Source organism: Rhyacophila brunnea, unplaced genomic scaffold (genome assembly GCF_057557595.1).
Source record: "Rhyacophila brunnea isolate RB1 unplaced genomic scaffold, BYU_Rbru_1.0 scaffold_2, whole genome shotgun sequence".
In the NCBI taxonomy this organism is placed as follows: Eukaryota; Metazoa; Arthropoda; class Insecta; order Trichoptera; family Rhyacophilidae; genus Rhyacophila; species Rhyacophila brunnea.
The window spans coordinates 27546366-27562645 of record NW_028232859.1 but is presented as its reverse complement, the minus strand read 5'-3'; the positions used below and the strand labels follow the sequence as shown (position 1 = coordinate 27562645).

The window sequence follows — 16280 nt, the reverse complement described above, 5'->3', positions numbered from 1 at the left end:
TTATATACTTAAATCCCGGGATATGTCAAATTCTATTTTATTTCCAATTAGGTACTGAAATTTTTATTACATTAACATTTTTACCAGCACATATTTATTTCCGGAAATCTAGATGATTATTTATTATTGATTAAAAGTATGTTAAAAAGTATTTAAAGTAAGTACAATACTGGGATTGTCCACCCTCATATTGATAAAGGGTTCCTGTTTTTATATTGAGAATTATTTAGGGAACGATACTCGGTAACGAATTGGAGTATAGTAAGAATCTTAAAATAAATGTGCTTTTTATAATCGAAATACAAAAGGTTTTAACCATAGTAGACCTAACGTTCTATCTGTTCATTCCGCTCAGTGAACTATAATGCCATTATCCACTTTTATTGGCCCGCTGGGGGGTGATATTGCGTTCCGACGAGCTAAAGGTGACCACCATAGAGTGACAAAATTTATTACCTATATACAGTACATGTTTATTTATTTTACTACTGGGGAATCTAATAAAAAATACTAAAATTCTACAGGGATACTTGAAAACTAAACATTGAAATGAATAAATAATACGTCAATTATGAATCAGCCACCAAGTAAACGATGAATATATTATTGATACAATAAAATACATTGCATTTTATTAATAATTACTTTGTTAATTTGCACTAGTAATAAACAATTGTACTGTAAATAATTTATTGCTTAAAATATTGATTTCATAATGGTTCATTGCATGAAATACTATGTGTGTGTAGCATTAAAAGCTGCGATATGAAAAGTAAAGCTCTCGCGGTCAGCGATCCTCTAACGGCTTGTGTAGACTCAGTAGAGCTTAATGCTCGCTTTGACGGCTCTCCATAAGCAGTTTTTAAGACCGACAACTTTTATATCAATTTTATAGGTCGCTTAAAGCGATACTGTCGCATACATATATCGCAGCTAACTAGGGATTTTATTTTTTCGCCTTATACTTTACTCCTAATATAGTAGGTAATATAGGTTTATTATATCTGCGGCATTCGCGTAAAACTACCCATCAACTGCACAGGGGAGTACGTTTTGAAAATAAGCAACATTAAAGTGTTCGTGTTAGATGCAAGTACAATTATTATGTTTTGATTAGTAAATTGGAATGAATAAAACAACATTATAATTATTAATGTTCAAAACATTTTTTTTATAGTTTAATACTTTCAAATTTTAATCCAAAGGGAGAGCGAAAAAAAATATCAAATCGTAACTAGTAAAAAAAATGGATTCTACAAAGACCGATATTTAATTTAGAAATTTTTTCCACCTCATTCACAAGATAATATTTTAACCAGCTTTAGAGTTAAACTTGAAATTTATACTTACATAAGACTAGAAATGCCAAAAAAATATAATTTTGAAAAACCTCAGAAACATAGATACATATTAGGAAAAACTCTAGAAAAAGGTTAGACCGTGTGGGACAAGAACTCACGTCTTTCACTTTTCGGATGAGTGCTTTCGCATGTATGAGAGTTTTGCAATATGTCATATTTAAATAGTTTAATTTTGTGACTGACTGACTGACTGAAAACTGACAATTTTAATATAGATATACCAGCTTCGTTTACTCGACCAAACATTTGCAACTGACAACAAGAAGAAGAGAAGAAGAAGAATCTTGTGTAAATTTTGCCCACCTCCTAAGAAGTTTTCTTCAATCTTCTTTTACTATAAATAGTTATTGATAGTTAGTTCAACCTATTAGATCCATGCTCTGGAAGTAAACACGCATGGAAAAAATGCTACGTGAATAAGTGCCAATAGATTTAAAGGCGCGTGGTATGTCCATTACTACACCACGGACTTATTATTTATATTCTTCCGCATTGTTACCCTCATGATTATCACTTTTGATATACTGCAGAGATGCTGGATCAGATTTCTCCATCTCTTCATTTTTATAATTCAAGTGAATCTTATGGGTTTTACAGTATAATATTTCTCTCTGTCACTCCACCTCATCGGCATTCACCATCTACCCTTTAGCATACTGTAGGTACACACAATAATTATCATTTTTAAGGATATTGGGCGTCGGCGACCAGTGTGTCCTAATCATAAAACGACGCAGAAATGCGGCGGATAATCTCACATGTGCTCAGGTCAACTTACTGCAGTTGCATTATGTTTTAACTTTTATAAAAATGTTTAATTTAATAAGGTTTATTTAACTATATTTTTTCCCTTTTTTTGTAGTTATACAAGTACAGATAATTGAATCAGATGAATGAAAAACGCAAATGTGTTTTCCTTTGTAAAAAAAATCATTGTGCATATTGGTCAATGATAAAATATATAGAAGGTCGGCCGGCGGTGGCCACAGTTTATGACATGTCATGGGAGAATCGCGGTCGCTGTTTCGAGTATGGAAGAATAGCGGTCGCTGTTCGATTTTATGGAAAATGGGAAAAGCGGTTCGTGAAGTGGCAACCCAAAGCGAATAAAAGCCGTGCATAGTGAAGTGGTCCTTTGTATGCGCGGGAAAAAAGTATTTTGAAAAAAGAATAATAATCGCCACCCTAAAATGGGTTATCATTATTGACAACTATTTTATTAAATTAAACCTTAACTCATGAGAATACAAATTTAATACTTACCTACTCACTTAACCCTGTCGCGCTCCAGCATAGGATTGTTTCCCTCGGCTCATCAAACGTTTTGTGTATCTTGCCATCTGTGACTTGCAGCGCGTATATCGCTTTATAGCATCGCTGCAAGATTAGGGAACGTTGCTATGGAATCCGTGCAGCTGTGCGACGAGGATACAGACTACAGAGTGTCGCACTCTCAGGCCGTATCCGGAATACAGTCGTGCCCAACCCACGTGAAGTGCCTTTTCGTGATCATATCCGCCGTAAAGACTGACATGTCGGCTCACAAATTCAAGTGTTTGTAACGCGGTCGTACCAGTGTATCTCTAAGATTCAGCGGAGACACCGGTTCTTAAAGCTCAACAATCGAGTGTCTTAGTCAGTTGCCATGTCTCATATCTGGGCACAGTTAGCACACACGCGTTGAACAAACGGCATTTGGTATCACAGAATATTTACCGCCTATTCAACACTTAAATTCTAACGGTGCTGCACCTTACGAAGGCTCAGAACAACCATATACTGAGCTTCGAAAACAGATTTTTGCGACGGATACTGGGTGTGCGAGGAGCAACGAGGGGATAAAAGAACGCACCAAGCAGCCTCATCACGCTGAGAGTGAAGAGGCAACGTTGGACCTGGCTCGGCCACGTGCTTCGGATGCCAGAAGAGAACCTCAACCTGGCTTTCCTGTTCTTCAAGCTTACTGGATTCCGGCGTCTTGGAAGGCCGCTAAATACTATCTATATAGTGTATACGGCGGAGCTACTGGATGCTGGTTTGACCTGGAACGAAGCAAGAAGACTGGCGAGCGACAGGTATTCTTGGAGGCGCCGCGTGCTGTCCCATATGCTCCAATTAAGGGGCGGATATGGCCGAAGAAGAAAAGAAAAAGAAGAAGAAGAATATTAACATTTAAATCAAATAAAATAATACACTATATTGAATAATGTAATATTATTTATTGATTATACTTACATATTTTTTAGAAACATACTTATATTTCGTTTTGTACCGACTGTGAATCCATAATCATAACCATCGCATTCTGGGCGAAATGCTATCGCTGTACACATTAATCACAATGAATTTTCACAACAATATGAAACTTAATGTTATTTCAAATTCCGTTAATAATGGCGACCATCTTTTGTGATGTTTAATAAAAGTATTACCCATAGGTTTTAACATGATTCCAAGACAGCATGGCGTCAAGATCTATCCAAATCTTTGGTTAAACATGCACTTGCTTATATATATATTTTTTAAATTAAACTAAGATGGTCGCCAATATTATGGTCATCGAGTGATAATACAATAGATAAGGAAGTTCATTAATATTCATGTTGCTTGATAGTTTTACTTTTTACTGTTTTGTTATTACAAATAAGTTTAATCAATATTGATTTAACGATCAATCGGACGTTCGATAGCTTTTTTATAATATAAGGATCGTGCTTGGTGAGTCGTCAAAGTGCCTTTTTCTCCACGTCAACGAATAACATTGTACATTTCGTTATGGCTGTAGTACATGTGGTGAATCGGCACGACACGGTGGTCTATCTATATCAGGGGTGTAGAACTAGGTATATCTTATTCTTAAATCTTTAGACGCTTTTTACGATGATTGATCTACAATACGTCGTAGAGATATGCACGTTTTTAAAATGTAATTTTATTTAAATTATAAACGATTTAAGTGTTGTACTATTCCATTTTTGTCTAGATTTTATTTTTTATGGTGTCTCAAGAGAATTGTGAAGTTCGTTTTATTAATGAATTAGCTTGAATATTTGTTAACTACTATAAAATAGTTAGTATTTGTTTGGCAGCATTGTTTGTATACAAACAAAAAATGACGCTCTGATGTTGATATCTTGTTGTTGTCAATTTTTACGTACTACTGTCATTTGTTATTTTAGATGATTGTTCATCTAAACTAAACCTAAATAATGAAAACACTTATATCATGTTTTGAATCACAAACCACGGGCGTGAATATTAGTACAAATCAAATTAATCTCCAATATGAATTCCTAGCATGTAATTTAATGGTAAGCTTTACCATTTTTCCCTACCTTCATTTTCATTTACTATATGTATAAAAATATTAATTTGTATGCATATAAAAAAGTTTTTCTTAATATTTTTTGTTGTTAGGAGCACATTTTATAACCGGTGATAAGTATGGAAAATTTAATAAATCGCTGGCACTAAATAAACTTATTGATCAGAGAAAATACAAGCCCACACAATATAGCATTTTAAACGTTTTCTTGTTTGTATAAATATCTTAAAATTAAAATCGTAAAACAAAATAATACCTATGTAAAGTTGGCTGCCGAGGGGCTGCCGTTTAGCGGGTCTTTAAATATAATTGCAAAGATTAAAATTAAAATGACACTCCTGTATAAGATGGCAATTCGCAGTACTCGTATGAAGTATTTTATTAAGCATTTCACATTTTTCAACCTTAGGGTGTCCATACGCAAACAGAATGTTTCACAGCTGTCGTCACTTAATAATATTATTATAACATTTATTCATTTACATGTTTACAAGTCTAATATTTATTATTATTGTATTGTGTAGTGTAGATGATGCAAGTGTTCTTCAGTAAACTAACTATATATTATTCACACATTTATAACAACGCCTGGAAACAGATTGATTATAATATTCTATGAACAATATGTGTTAACATTCAGAATTTTGCATTGACATACGTACCAAAGTGGATACACAACTATGAAGTTTTTATATTCCCCTTTCTCGTAGCAATTATCGCTTATCAAGTCTAACGTAGATTTTGGTACTTATGCGTACTTGATAAAAAATTATATTATAATATCTTAAAAATATATAATCTTCACGTGCTCTGTAATACAACTATACAAAAATACTACCAATTTTAAATCGTTATAAAATGTCATCGGTTCCATATTAATAATTTGGATTCAAAACGTCTTACTGTAAACGGGTCTAGGACGATTTGGCGCCGGGACAACTGGACGCCACGCAATTCGAAAATAAATAGATGTTAGGTACTTATAGGTACTTTAAAAAATATATTTAATATTATTTATATTTAAATTATTATATTATTATTTAATAGTGCATATGTTTAAGTTCCAACGAAAAAAAGAGTTTTTTTATTTTTATATAAAGCTTTCATGATAATTCTCAATCCGCAATAAAAAAAATATTAAGTTAAGAGTAAAATGAATTAAACCTACTAAGTAGTAGATAGAAACTGATTAAAATTCCTCGTCTACGTTCTGTTTACGTGTCTATGACTGTGCAGCGTCCAATTGTCCTGGCGTCCAGTTGTCCTATTCCCCTGTAAACTAAGCTAGAGGGCAAAATAGTTTAATAATAATAAAGTTAATAGTGGGCATATTGGTTTGTTTATTCATAATTCCATGCTTTATCAGAATCAGATCGAGTGTATGAAGATTACATTAAAAAGTTTTCCCTCAACTGGGCCGATGCAATCCGACTAAATCGGGCGACACCGCGTACTTCCATAATGTTATACAACCGCCACCTCCGGCGATTTTATGTCCGCCCGTAATAATAATGGCCGTTCACTCTTCGGCGCATTTATGGCGCGCTTTTGCTATTCTCTTCTATTCAAACTTTTTTTTTGAAACAGGGATAAACACATGAGATAAATCGTATTTTCGCCAAGGGTCAATTTTTAACATCGCGTCGGTGCCTTTATTTTGTAGCTATTTTTAACGCTGACTGATTTATATTACTCTACCCTTGTGTTTACTCTTTCCATTTATTACCCTCTAATTTTATTTGTAATGAATTCATTATTTTTATGTTGTGCTAGTGTAATTACCGCCGTTAAATTTATGTTACACTTGCACACCATTTGTTTTAGCTTTTATTTGTTTCAGTTTAGAAATATCGGCGTATATTTTACTTCAATCGTGAGCTATCAGGCGATCACTAGAGCAATCGTCACGTAAATCGCGAAAATACTGCATGCACATATTCCATAAAACACTTGTAGGTAATGAATAAAAAACATTAAGTATATTATATTTCAATATACTAATCACAAAAATCCATGTATTTTTTCAACATTCGATTATACTTTATACTGTCAAACTACTGAATAGTTTTTAGGTAGACACATTATGTACCTATATCGAATAAAGTAACTACAATACTTAATTAATGTACTGATTTACCGAAATCTAAGTGTATATAATATATTTTATTTTAACATCACTTCGTTTGTCTTTATAAAAATACACTTCTCATGTGCTGAGCTCCGTAGAAATAAAAAAATAGGGGTGGGTAAAACTCAATACTAGGGAATTATTTAAAGTTTAACCTGACACTCTGAATTGTCTAAACCATGGTTTCCCAAACTATGGGTCGCGACCCACCAGTGGGTCGCGAGCGAATATTGAGTGGGCCCTCGCCATTGTATACATGAATTTAAAAAAATAGAAAGTGATAAATTTGATATTTCATTCATTTATTTATAATTCTTAAAAATTGAAATAAACTTAAGTTACGGAAAATATTGTGATAAAATAATAATAATTTGAATTGCCAATGCATTACAGATGGCTTGATTCGTTGCGTTGGATTTGTAACCCATTTCAAGACGACTTACCAACTAGTATGTCAACAAAAGCAAGTGAAGACCTCATTAATTTATTAGAAGATACGTCACTGAATAATAGTTTCAATCGTAAACAGTTAACGAAATTCTGGCTCTCAGTTGCTGGTAATCATCCTTGCCTGTTCGATGAAGCTATGAAAATCTTCCTCCTCTTTACTAGCTCATATCTATGTGAGGTCGGATTTTCGGCTATGGTTAACATTAAAACTAAATACCGAAATAAATTGGATATATCAAACTCACTGCGATTAAAAGTAACTACAGTTGAAGTTGATGCTAAAACTGTAATGAAGAAAAATAAGAAACAAATACATCCTTCCCATTGAAATAACTTTGTAAAAAAACCTTGCAGGTGTAGGTATTTAAGTAATATTTTTTTTTATTTAAGTTGTGTTTCTTATTTCAACAGTCTTTCATTCATATTGGTAACACTTATAAAAATATTTTTTTTATTTCAATTAGAACAAATAAGACAGCATTAAGTAGTTCCACGACTCGCCACTAGGGTATCTGAGCATTACCAATATGTATACCCTCTTTTCTCTAAGACAGCTAAGAGGTGGGTCCCAAGATTGGAAATTTTTGTTAGATGGGTCGGGGCCCAGTCAACTTTGGGAACCACTGGTCTAAACACTAATAGTCACCAACAATGTGTGTACATTAATTTAATTATTTCACATAACTACCTGTCAGTACGCAAAAAATATGTATTTAAATAATATGATAGATGGTGTATTTTTTATTTATTAATATTTGTATTTTCTTATTGTTTCCAGGTAAGCTTGAACATCCTTTTTCCAATTTCGACGCAGCAGTGAAAGTATGAGTAGTTTAACAGGTAGATATAAACTATTACTATGCAATTTCATATTTTACAACGAATTTCAACTTTAACACTTCTGTTGCGTTGTACGTTGAATAAAAAAAATACTTTGTTAAATTGATTTACGTAATTTCTTCATACCTAACTCACCTTATGAAGGCGAGGTTTGCCGAACTCTCACTTGTTTCCGTAAATACACGAGTGCCAGGAGTAAAGTGACTCCGTCATTTATCATATTTATTATTCACCGTCCTAAGTAAAATACCTTAATATAATTGAATACCCTCCCACACGGTCTCTAATTTTACAGTGAAAGAAATGAGCCTTTTTGTTGTCACTAGATTCCTTCGTTCTAATTAAATGGATTGATGTACCAAATTACTTATCCTCGACTCAATTAATATCACATCCCGATTATTTAGACTCGGCTCATGTGGCGTTGCGATTTTTATTAAATTCAAGTCCGCTAATACTTCTTCTCCCTCGTAAACTCCGCGTACTTAATTGAAAAGATCAATTATTTTTACGACAAAAATATAAAATAAAATTACCCAATTTAGAAACACAAAATATGTAGGTAGGTAGGTGTTTTACAATCGATGATACCCTTTAAATGTACGATTAAAGTGATTGAAAAAATACGTCTTATAAATCAATAATAATTATCGTATCCAGGATAGATAACACCAATGTCAAATATGCATTTAAAATAAGCATTTATACACAGAAAAAGTAATTAAATTTATTATATTTTACTAACTTAATTTTAAAAAAGAACAAACATTTAAGTATTTAAAAATATGAATAATAATTACTTAAATAAACTTACAAGAAATTTACTGTTCAAAATAAATCAAATACATTTAGGTACCTAGCTTAGCAGAAAAATATTTTTTATAATCGTATTCCGGTACTTTAGATGCAATTTTAAATTGAAAGCTGGTAACTACTTTATCTTTATATTATATAGAAAAAGACTGGGTTTAGATGGAAGTTTTCATATGAAAAAAATACTAATATTTGACGATGAAATATTTGCCGAATTCACGAAGTTATAAGATCTTCTTAGAACTGTATTCAAATGATGTTTATAAATAGTCTACGGCAAATAGCAAAGTAAGCAACACAATATTTACATACACGCATTTTTTTGTCGGAAAAATATGCCAAAATGTGACTATACCTTTCAAAAAATAAACACAAGGCTCTCAAGTAACCTGTATCATTCGTATTATAGGTCCCTAAGCAAATATTAGGAGGCTGGCTACTGTACCTACGAGAAGACAGAACCTGCCGGAGGTTTAAAAAAATATAAATAAATACGCAACGCAATGGCATTTCTTTTATCCTTTCTTTAAATTCATCTCACAGCTTTTTCAGATGGCTCCCCCATGGCCTACCCTAATTCTGACTCAACTCAAAGGTTTAACTAAATGAGTGTACTGTTGCAAAAATGCCATAGTGGCTGAACTATGTATGTCGAAATGATTTACATAGGCACATAATTTTGATCAAACATACCGATTACAAAAATCCTTCATTTTTTGCAGTTTGGTTTAAATTCACATTTTTCACATTCAGGCAAGTTTCGTTAATAAAGCTCTCACTCGCAATGCAGTGGATGTGGGTTCAAGATTTTTTTAATACGTCTCTTGCAAATTATCTATATTCAATGAAAAGTCGTACTTACAAGATTATATGATAATCTTGTATATTATTCATATTGTCTTGAAAAAAATGAATAGCTACCTTCTTTATATTATAATGGATTTAAGTTTTATATTATTGATAGTGACACTACACAATACACATTGTCAGTGTGTATTTACCATTGGTGAGTGCTTATAATGCCTGAAGATGCCGCAAGGCGAATCCCGGGTCGCAAAAATCGACTCAAATGGAATAGTACAAAACGTAAATCTATTAGAACTTTTAATTGAAATTCCATCAAGTACCTTCGGTTGATAGTATTAACCTTCTTTATATAACGGTAACGAAAATCTTTTTGTATAATATGGTATATTTTGTATACTGGTATCACTAATATTCATACAAATTCTGGAAAGAAAAGAGTCAGATAAATTTATTTTGCATACAAAAGTGGCACTTAGCTTAGATAAATCAAACTTCTTGTTTTAGCGGAGTAGAATGATAGTGGAACCACAGAACGCTCCATTTGGAAGAAATTTAAAATCTTTGCATAAAATAATATCCACACATAATTTTATTATCTCGATAGCTAGCAGATTTTTGTCGTCACATGAGTTTTTCAAAACAACCCATTTTGTTGCAATTGGATTTTATACATTCTGATTTGTTATGATGTATATTAAAAAAAAAAAAACTACAACAACTTTCCGCCAATGTACCCTTCTCAAAACAATCCACAAAATTTCACCGTCCAGTGAAGCATACTTATCTCGTACCACGAATAAAAGCGGTCCGAAAAAAGTCTCCGGATTGGCGTTTATTGTGAATTCAAAAGGAGGCTTTACCGGAGGCATTGCGAGAGAGCCTAGGTGCCGAGATTGTGCCATGTTGTATCCACCTATCTACACCCTCCTGAAATGAAAATATCCAGCTGAATAATGTTATCTCTAGAATGGTGTCGTTGAGGTTCGTTTTTGAACACCCTGCCGCTTGCACAAGTTCGCTTTTCATCAACCGGGAACAGTGCCCGAGTTATTTTATCTTTTATTTAATCCGCATAGAATCTCGCTGTTTCTTGTTAATTAGTTTTGGTCAACGAATGTTGATAGTAATTTTATTGAATATTTTGAACATTAGATTAGTGAAATTTTAATTGATTTACTATTCCATTTGAGCCATTTTTTGCGAACCGTGTTTGGAATTTCGACATCTTCGAGGCACTATGTGCACTCACCAATGATAAATACACACTGACGCATAATCATATAATAAAGAACCAAGTAAAATATCTAGTATTAGAAAGTGTTCGGAAACACATTAGTACATTATTTAAATAGCCAGTGTTCACATTTATATTCAGAAGGCCTATTAAAATCACATTACTCATAAACAATGAAACTAGGTAAAGTGTTAGAGACTTGATAAAATTAGGTATTGAGACATATCACTAAATAAATAAATTAACACAATTAGATAATGTTATATTATAATCCATAGTAGGGAAAGCGAATGTGAATGTGATCAATTAGAATCAGGAATATAGTGATCAGGTTCAAGTCTCGTCGGGTGTCGTATTTTTTCTGCAAATTTTTTTTCTAGTGTGTATTATGCATGCGATGTTTTCAAATTATGTATGTTCAATATATAGAATGTTACATTCTCAAATCTTGTGTATTATTCGTTGAATAAAAAAAATAGTTTATTAAATTAGAATTAAAATTTCATTATATACCCAGATTGGTGTTTTAAAGTTAAAAAAATGATTGTTTTTTTCACGTCATCCATGATATATTATTGTATATGAATATCCACCTAACGTCGATCAACTGTGTCTGAAGAGTGGTTAATAATAAATATATAAACTAAAATCACCTATGTTACACCTTTGTTATATCCAGATAGACAGTTATTCCTTTGCGATGATCGGTATAAAAAGAATGTAAATATTTCACGTTATATTTATACATTCGTACACATTTTTTCTTCTGCTTGGCATTATTATGTAGACCAGGCATTACTGGCAGATACACCTTTACCAGTTACCACCATAACGCTAAAGTGAATGTATCGGCGCTAATGTTATCGCATTTAAGGGTAGCTTAGGGATGTTCTCAGACAGCTTCATAGACACACTAGACGAAGGGTGAGTGCTTATCGATCGATCGTTTTCACTTACTTTGCTATATTATTATGTATTCTCAATTATCATGGGTTAGGTTCACCCTTATTGGCTTATAAACTGTTTTACGCCTCAAAATATTGAACATTGTAAGAAGTAGTTGTAAACCTTATTGAATACATTTTGATTAAGATTCTAGCTTAGAGCAACGTGTTGAAACTTTATTTTACATAATTTACTTGAATAAAGCATTTTTTTTTAATGTTGTGTGACTGATATGCAAACTGTGTGATGAAACCAAAAAGTAATGATTCATAGTATAACCATAACGACTCTCTTAAGCAAATTGTAAGTATTTAGTCTTTTAAAATGTTACGCATTTGTATTATTCAATTAAAGTCAGTTCCTGAAATAACGAAAAGTTAAAGTCACACAACGTTTTATTTTTAATAGAATACGATTTTTAAAAATTAGCATATTCCCGTTAGGTATGTTAACATTTAAGTACATACTTTTATTTTTATAGTATTGCTAGTCGTGTGAAATCTAAAGTAACTGTTAATCAAACAGCAAACTTGTAGATTTATATTAGTGATTTATTAACGGTATTTGGTAGTGAGCAGATTCTACTCTAAAGCTGCCCGCCCATGTTGAACCACACGTCGTAGCCACTCAGAATTTGGCTCGAAACAAAAACGAAAACTCGAAATCATTGCGTTAAACCCTGCCTGCATGTTTGTTCACCTTTTTCATTTTTCCGCCGTAGCGATTGTAGGAACAATACGGTGTATTATGTGTCATGGGTTACGCACTGTATGGAGGGGAAAAGTGGCTGCGACGTATGGTTCGCCATGGGCGGACAGCCTTAGAACTCGCTTAGTTTTACATAGTGAATCTATACATACATTATAAAGCTTTTCGTTTGACGCTACTAATATTCGCATTAGTGTTTACATTTGTGGAAAACCATCATACAAAATACAACAGGACAAAACAAATTGGTGGTGTATATAGCTCTATCGAACTATGCTTCATTTAATGTGTAAATGAGTTACCAATCGATTAAAAAATACACATATTTTACGTATATTAGTAAATACAAATACGCTGACACTACTACATACTCACAATGTACATTAGGTAGGAAATTAATGTTGTTGAATAAGTATACTTACTCAAATCATTGAACATCGATTATTTACAAAATGTAAACTTAGAAAAGTTTCGCGTGGCTTGGATAACCTTCGCAATAAATTATTTTGATTCGATGGAAAAAATATATTTTAGCGAATATTAAAATGTATATTTATAAAAGTTGTATACACTATTAGTTATTAGTCATTATTATAAATTTAATCTAACACGGAGAAGCACAGTGAAGACTGTTGAAGATTTAACCTGCAACACCTGACCTGGTCTTCCACGAATTGAAGACAATAATTAAACAAAATATTATTTTCCAGGTTCTGCGGAATAATATGGTTATATTGATGATTGTCAACACATCAATACTATTAATGCAGGATTCTGGTAATAATATTTGTACACTGGTACGAAAAATAATCCGAAATAACACTGATATTAAAATACAGAGGCATTCACAGATAGTGGTCGGCACGAATGAGTCAAAGGTCTGCTATTTTTGTAAGTTTGTGATTATAAGTCATTATATTCTTTGATTAGCGCTTACCATTTTACTCAATTCACGACTGAATTACTTTCTCGTATACCTACTTACATTTTATTTTATGAAATGGATTTTCAATCATAATATTATATATATATATATATATATATATTTTTATTATCAACACTATTTTTTTTAAAACTGAATAAAATTCTAAATACTCTTATATTTTGCATTACTGTAAAAAATCACTTCCAATGTTATGGTTTAAAATATTCTCATAATACGCCATAGTTCAATATTTAATCTACCATTTTTACAGATAACTAAATTGTCATTCTTGTCATTCATGTCTTTTATGTAGGTAGGTACGTATTTAGTTTCTCATTTGAATGTTGTTGATTGTCGATTAGTGGAAATATACAATTCGCTTAATTTCATAATGGACAGTTTCATATACACTAAAGACATATTATATATATAAACATATCAAATTAGTATGAGGTTTGATAGTTTTTTTTCTACACGAAATAAGATATAGTCGAAAGGGCGCCCAGCGAGGGACAACGATGCAATAGGCTTGATATAAGTGCAGCCGAGGACAGCAACCGTAACAATATACATATTCACCCAATTCCTGCGCACTGGAAGACACCGCATTCTTGTTATCCATTATTCATATCTATTTTTTTATTATTTATTTTACATAATATAATGAAAATGATAAATTTCAAAACGTGCACGACATGACATAAAGTACGTGTTAACAATTTTCAAATAAAAATACAGGGTAATGTGAGTAAATAATAAAATAATAAAAATAAAAATACATGGAAGCACACTGAATGGACTAGATTGATAGACTCTACCTTAAAAACTTATAAAACAACGTCCACCTAAATTTACCCTCATATAAGTGATCCGAAGCGATTTGATTAAACATAGTTAATTCCCTCCCAATTGGCATTATACATCAATTTGAATGGATAAAATACAAAACAACTCAGTAGTCAGAAAATTGAGTTATCGTAAAACATGCATACATAGAATATTGAAGTAAGTTTATTGTAATACTACTATACTACTTATAATAATTATTGTACTGTTAAATATTTCCATCACTTTTTTGTGGTAGTATTTTTTAATATATATATATATATATATTTATTGTTAAACAGTATCAATTTCTATACTCTAACTAATATTAAATTATGTAGATTTCACTTTTATTATGTACTTACTTATATTAAAATTATTTTATATTTGGTTTCTCAAAGGCTTGTCAAACTTGGTAGCGTGACGGCCCTTTTCATTTTCCGTTTGACTACACCTCTCAGACAGGATTTATTGCACGACATATTATAATATACTGCGGCATTGGTAGTTTTAATTACATGTCAAAGTTGTCGTACTTATTGGGGTACAGTACATAAGTTTTGGAATTATGCGCGACTGCTCTGCACGCTTTTCGACCTTAGTTCGTCTTGCGCCCAAACAAACAGAGGTCAAGATGCTATCGTGAGGTCTACACCGATTAGAATGCGAAAGTCAAACGGCTCGGCTGAACTTCTGAGACCTGCGCACCGTAAATCGTGCCCGTTCTTGAGATAGGTACCAAAAATGAAATGTTTACCTATTTATCTTATGTATCCACCCTTTCAAGCTATTCACATATTTATCAAATTCTGTGTGCAAATATTTTTCATTTTTTTCTTCTGATGTTTAATGTTTCTGATGTGTTTCGAAAATATAAATATCTAATATATAAAAAATAATATTTGTTTGTGGGTTTGTTTGTTTGTTTGTTCGTTTTGAATGCACTGCCATACCGTTCATCCGATTGCGATAAAACTTTGTCAACTTATTGCTTGCACTTTCGCGAAGAGTATAGGCTATACTATTATATAAAAATGAATGTCTGTCTGTCTGTATGTCTGTCTGTCTGTGTGTCTGTCCCGTATGCGTTCCTATACCATTCATCCGATTGCGATGAAATTTTGGTAAGTGGTTGTATGCACACCCATGAAGGTTTCTGAATTAGAAAAATCATCATCTTCTTCTTCTTCTTCATTCTATTTTCTTTTATTCATATGGTTCCTATACCATTCACCCGATTACGATGAAATTTTGGTAAGTGGTTGTATGCACACCCATGAAGGTTTCTGAATTAGAAAAATCATCACCTTCTTCTTCTTCTTCATTCTATTTTCTTTTATTCATATGGTTCCTATACCATTCATCCGATTACGATGAAATTTTGGTAAGTGGTTGTATGCACACCCATGAAGGTTTCTGAATTAGAAAAATCATCATCTTCTTCTTCTTCTTCATTCTATTTTTTTTTATTCATATGGTTCCTACACCATTCATCCGATTACGATGAAATTTTGGTAAGTGGTTGTATGCACACCCATGAAGGTTTCTGAATTAGAAAAATCATCATCTTCTTCTTCTTCTTCATTCTATCTTCTTTTATTCGTATTGTTCCTATACCATTCATTCAATTGCGATGAAATTTTCATCAGTTGTTGTGGTAACACCCGTAAAGGTTTCTGAATTAGTACAACCATCTTCTTCTTTTTCTTCATTCTATCTTCTTTTATTCGTATGGTCCCTATATCATTCATCCGATTGCGATGAAACTTTCGTCAGTGGTTGTGCCAACACCCGCGAAGGTTTCTGAATTTGTACAACCATCTTCTTCTTCTTCTTCATTATATCTTCTTTTATTCGTATGGTTCCTATATCATCCATCCGATTGCGATGAAACCTTCATCAGTTGTTGTGGTAACACC

General features: G+C 32.4%; 1 protein-coding gene across 1 annotated transcript in view; it reads left to right on the top strand.

The window, feature by feature from the left end:
- Window positions 1-16280, top strand: part of Sdc (Syndecan) — a 675273-nt gene that overhangs the window by 188262 nt on the left and 470731 nt on the right. The gene's annotated exons all lie outside the window — the stretch shown is intronic.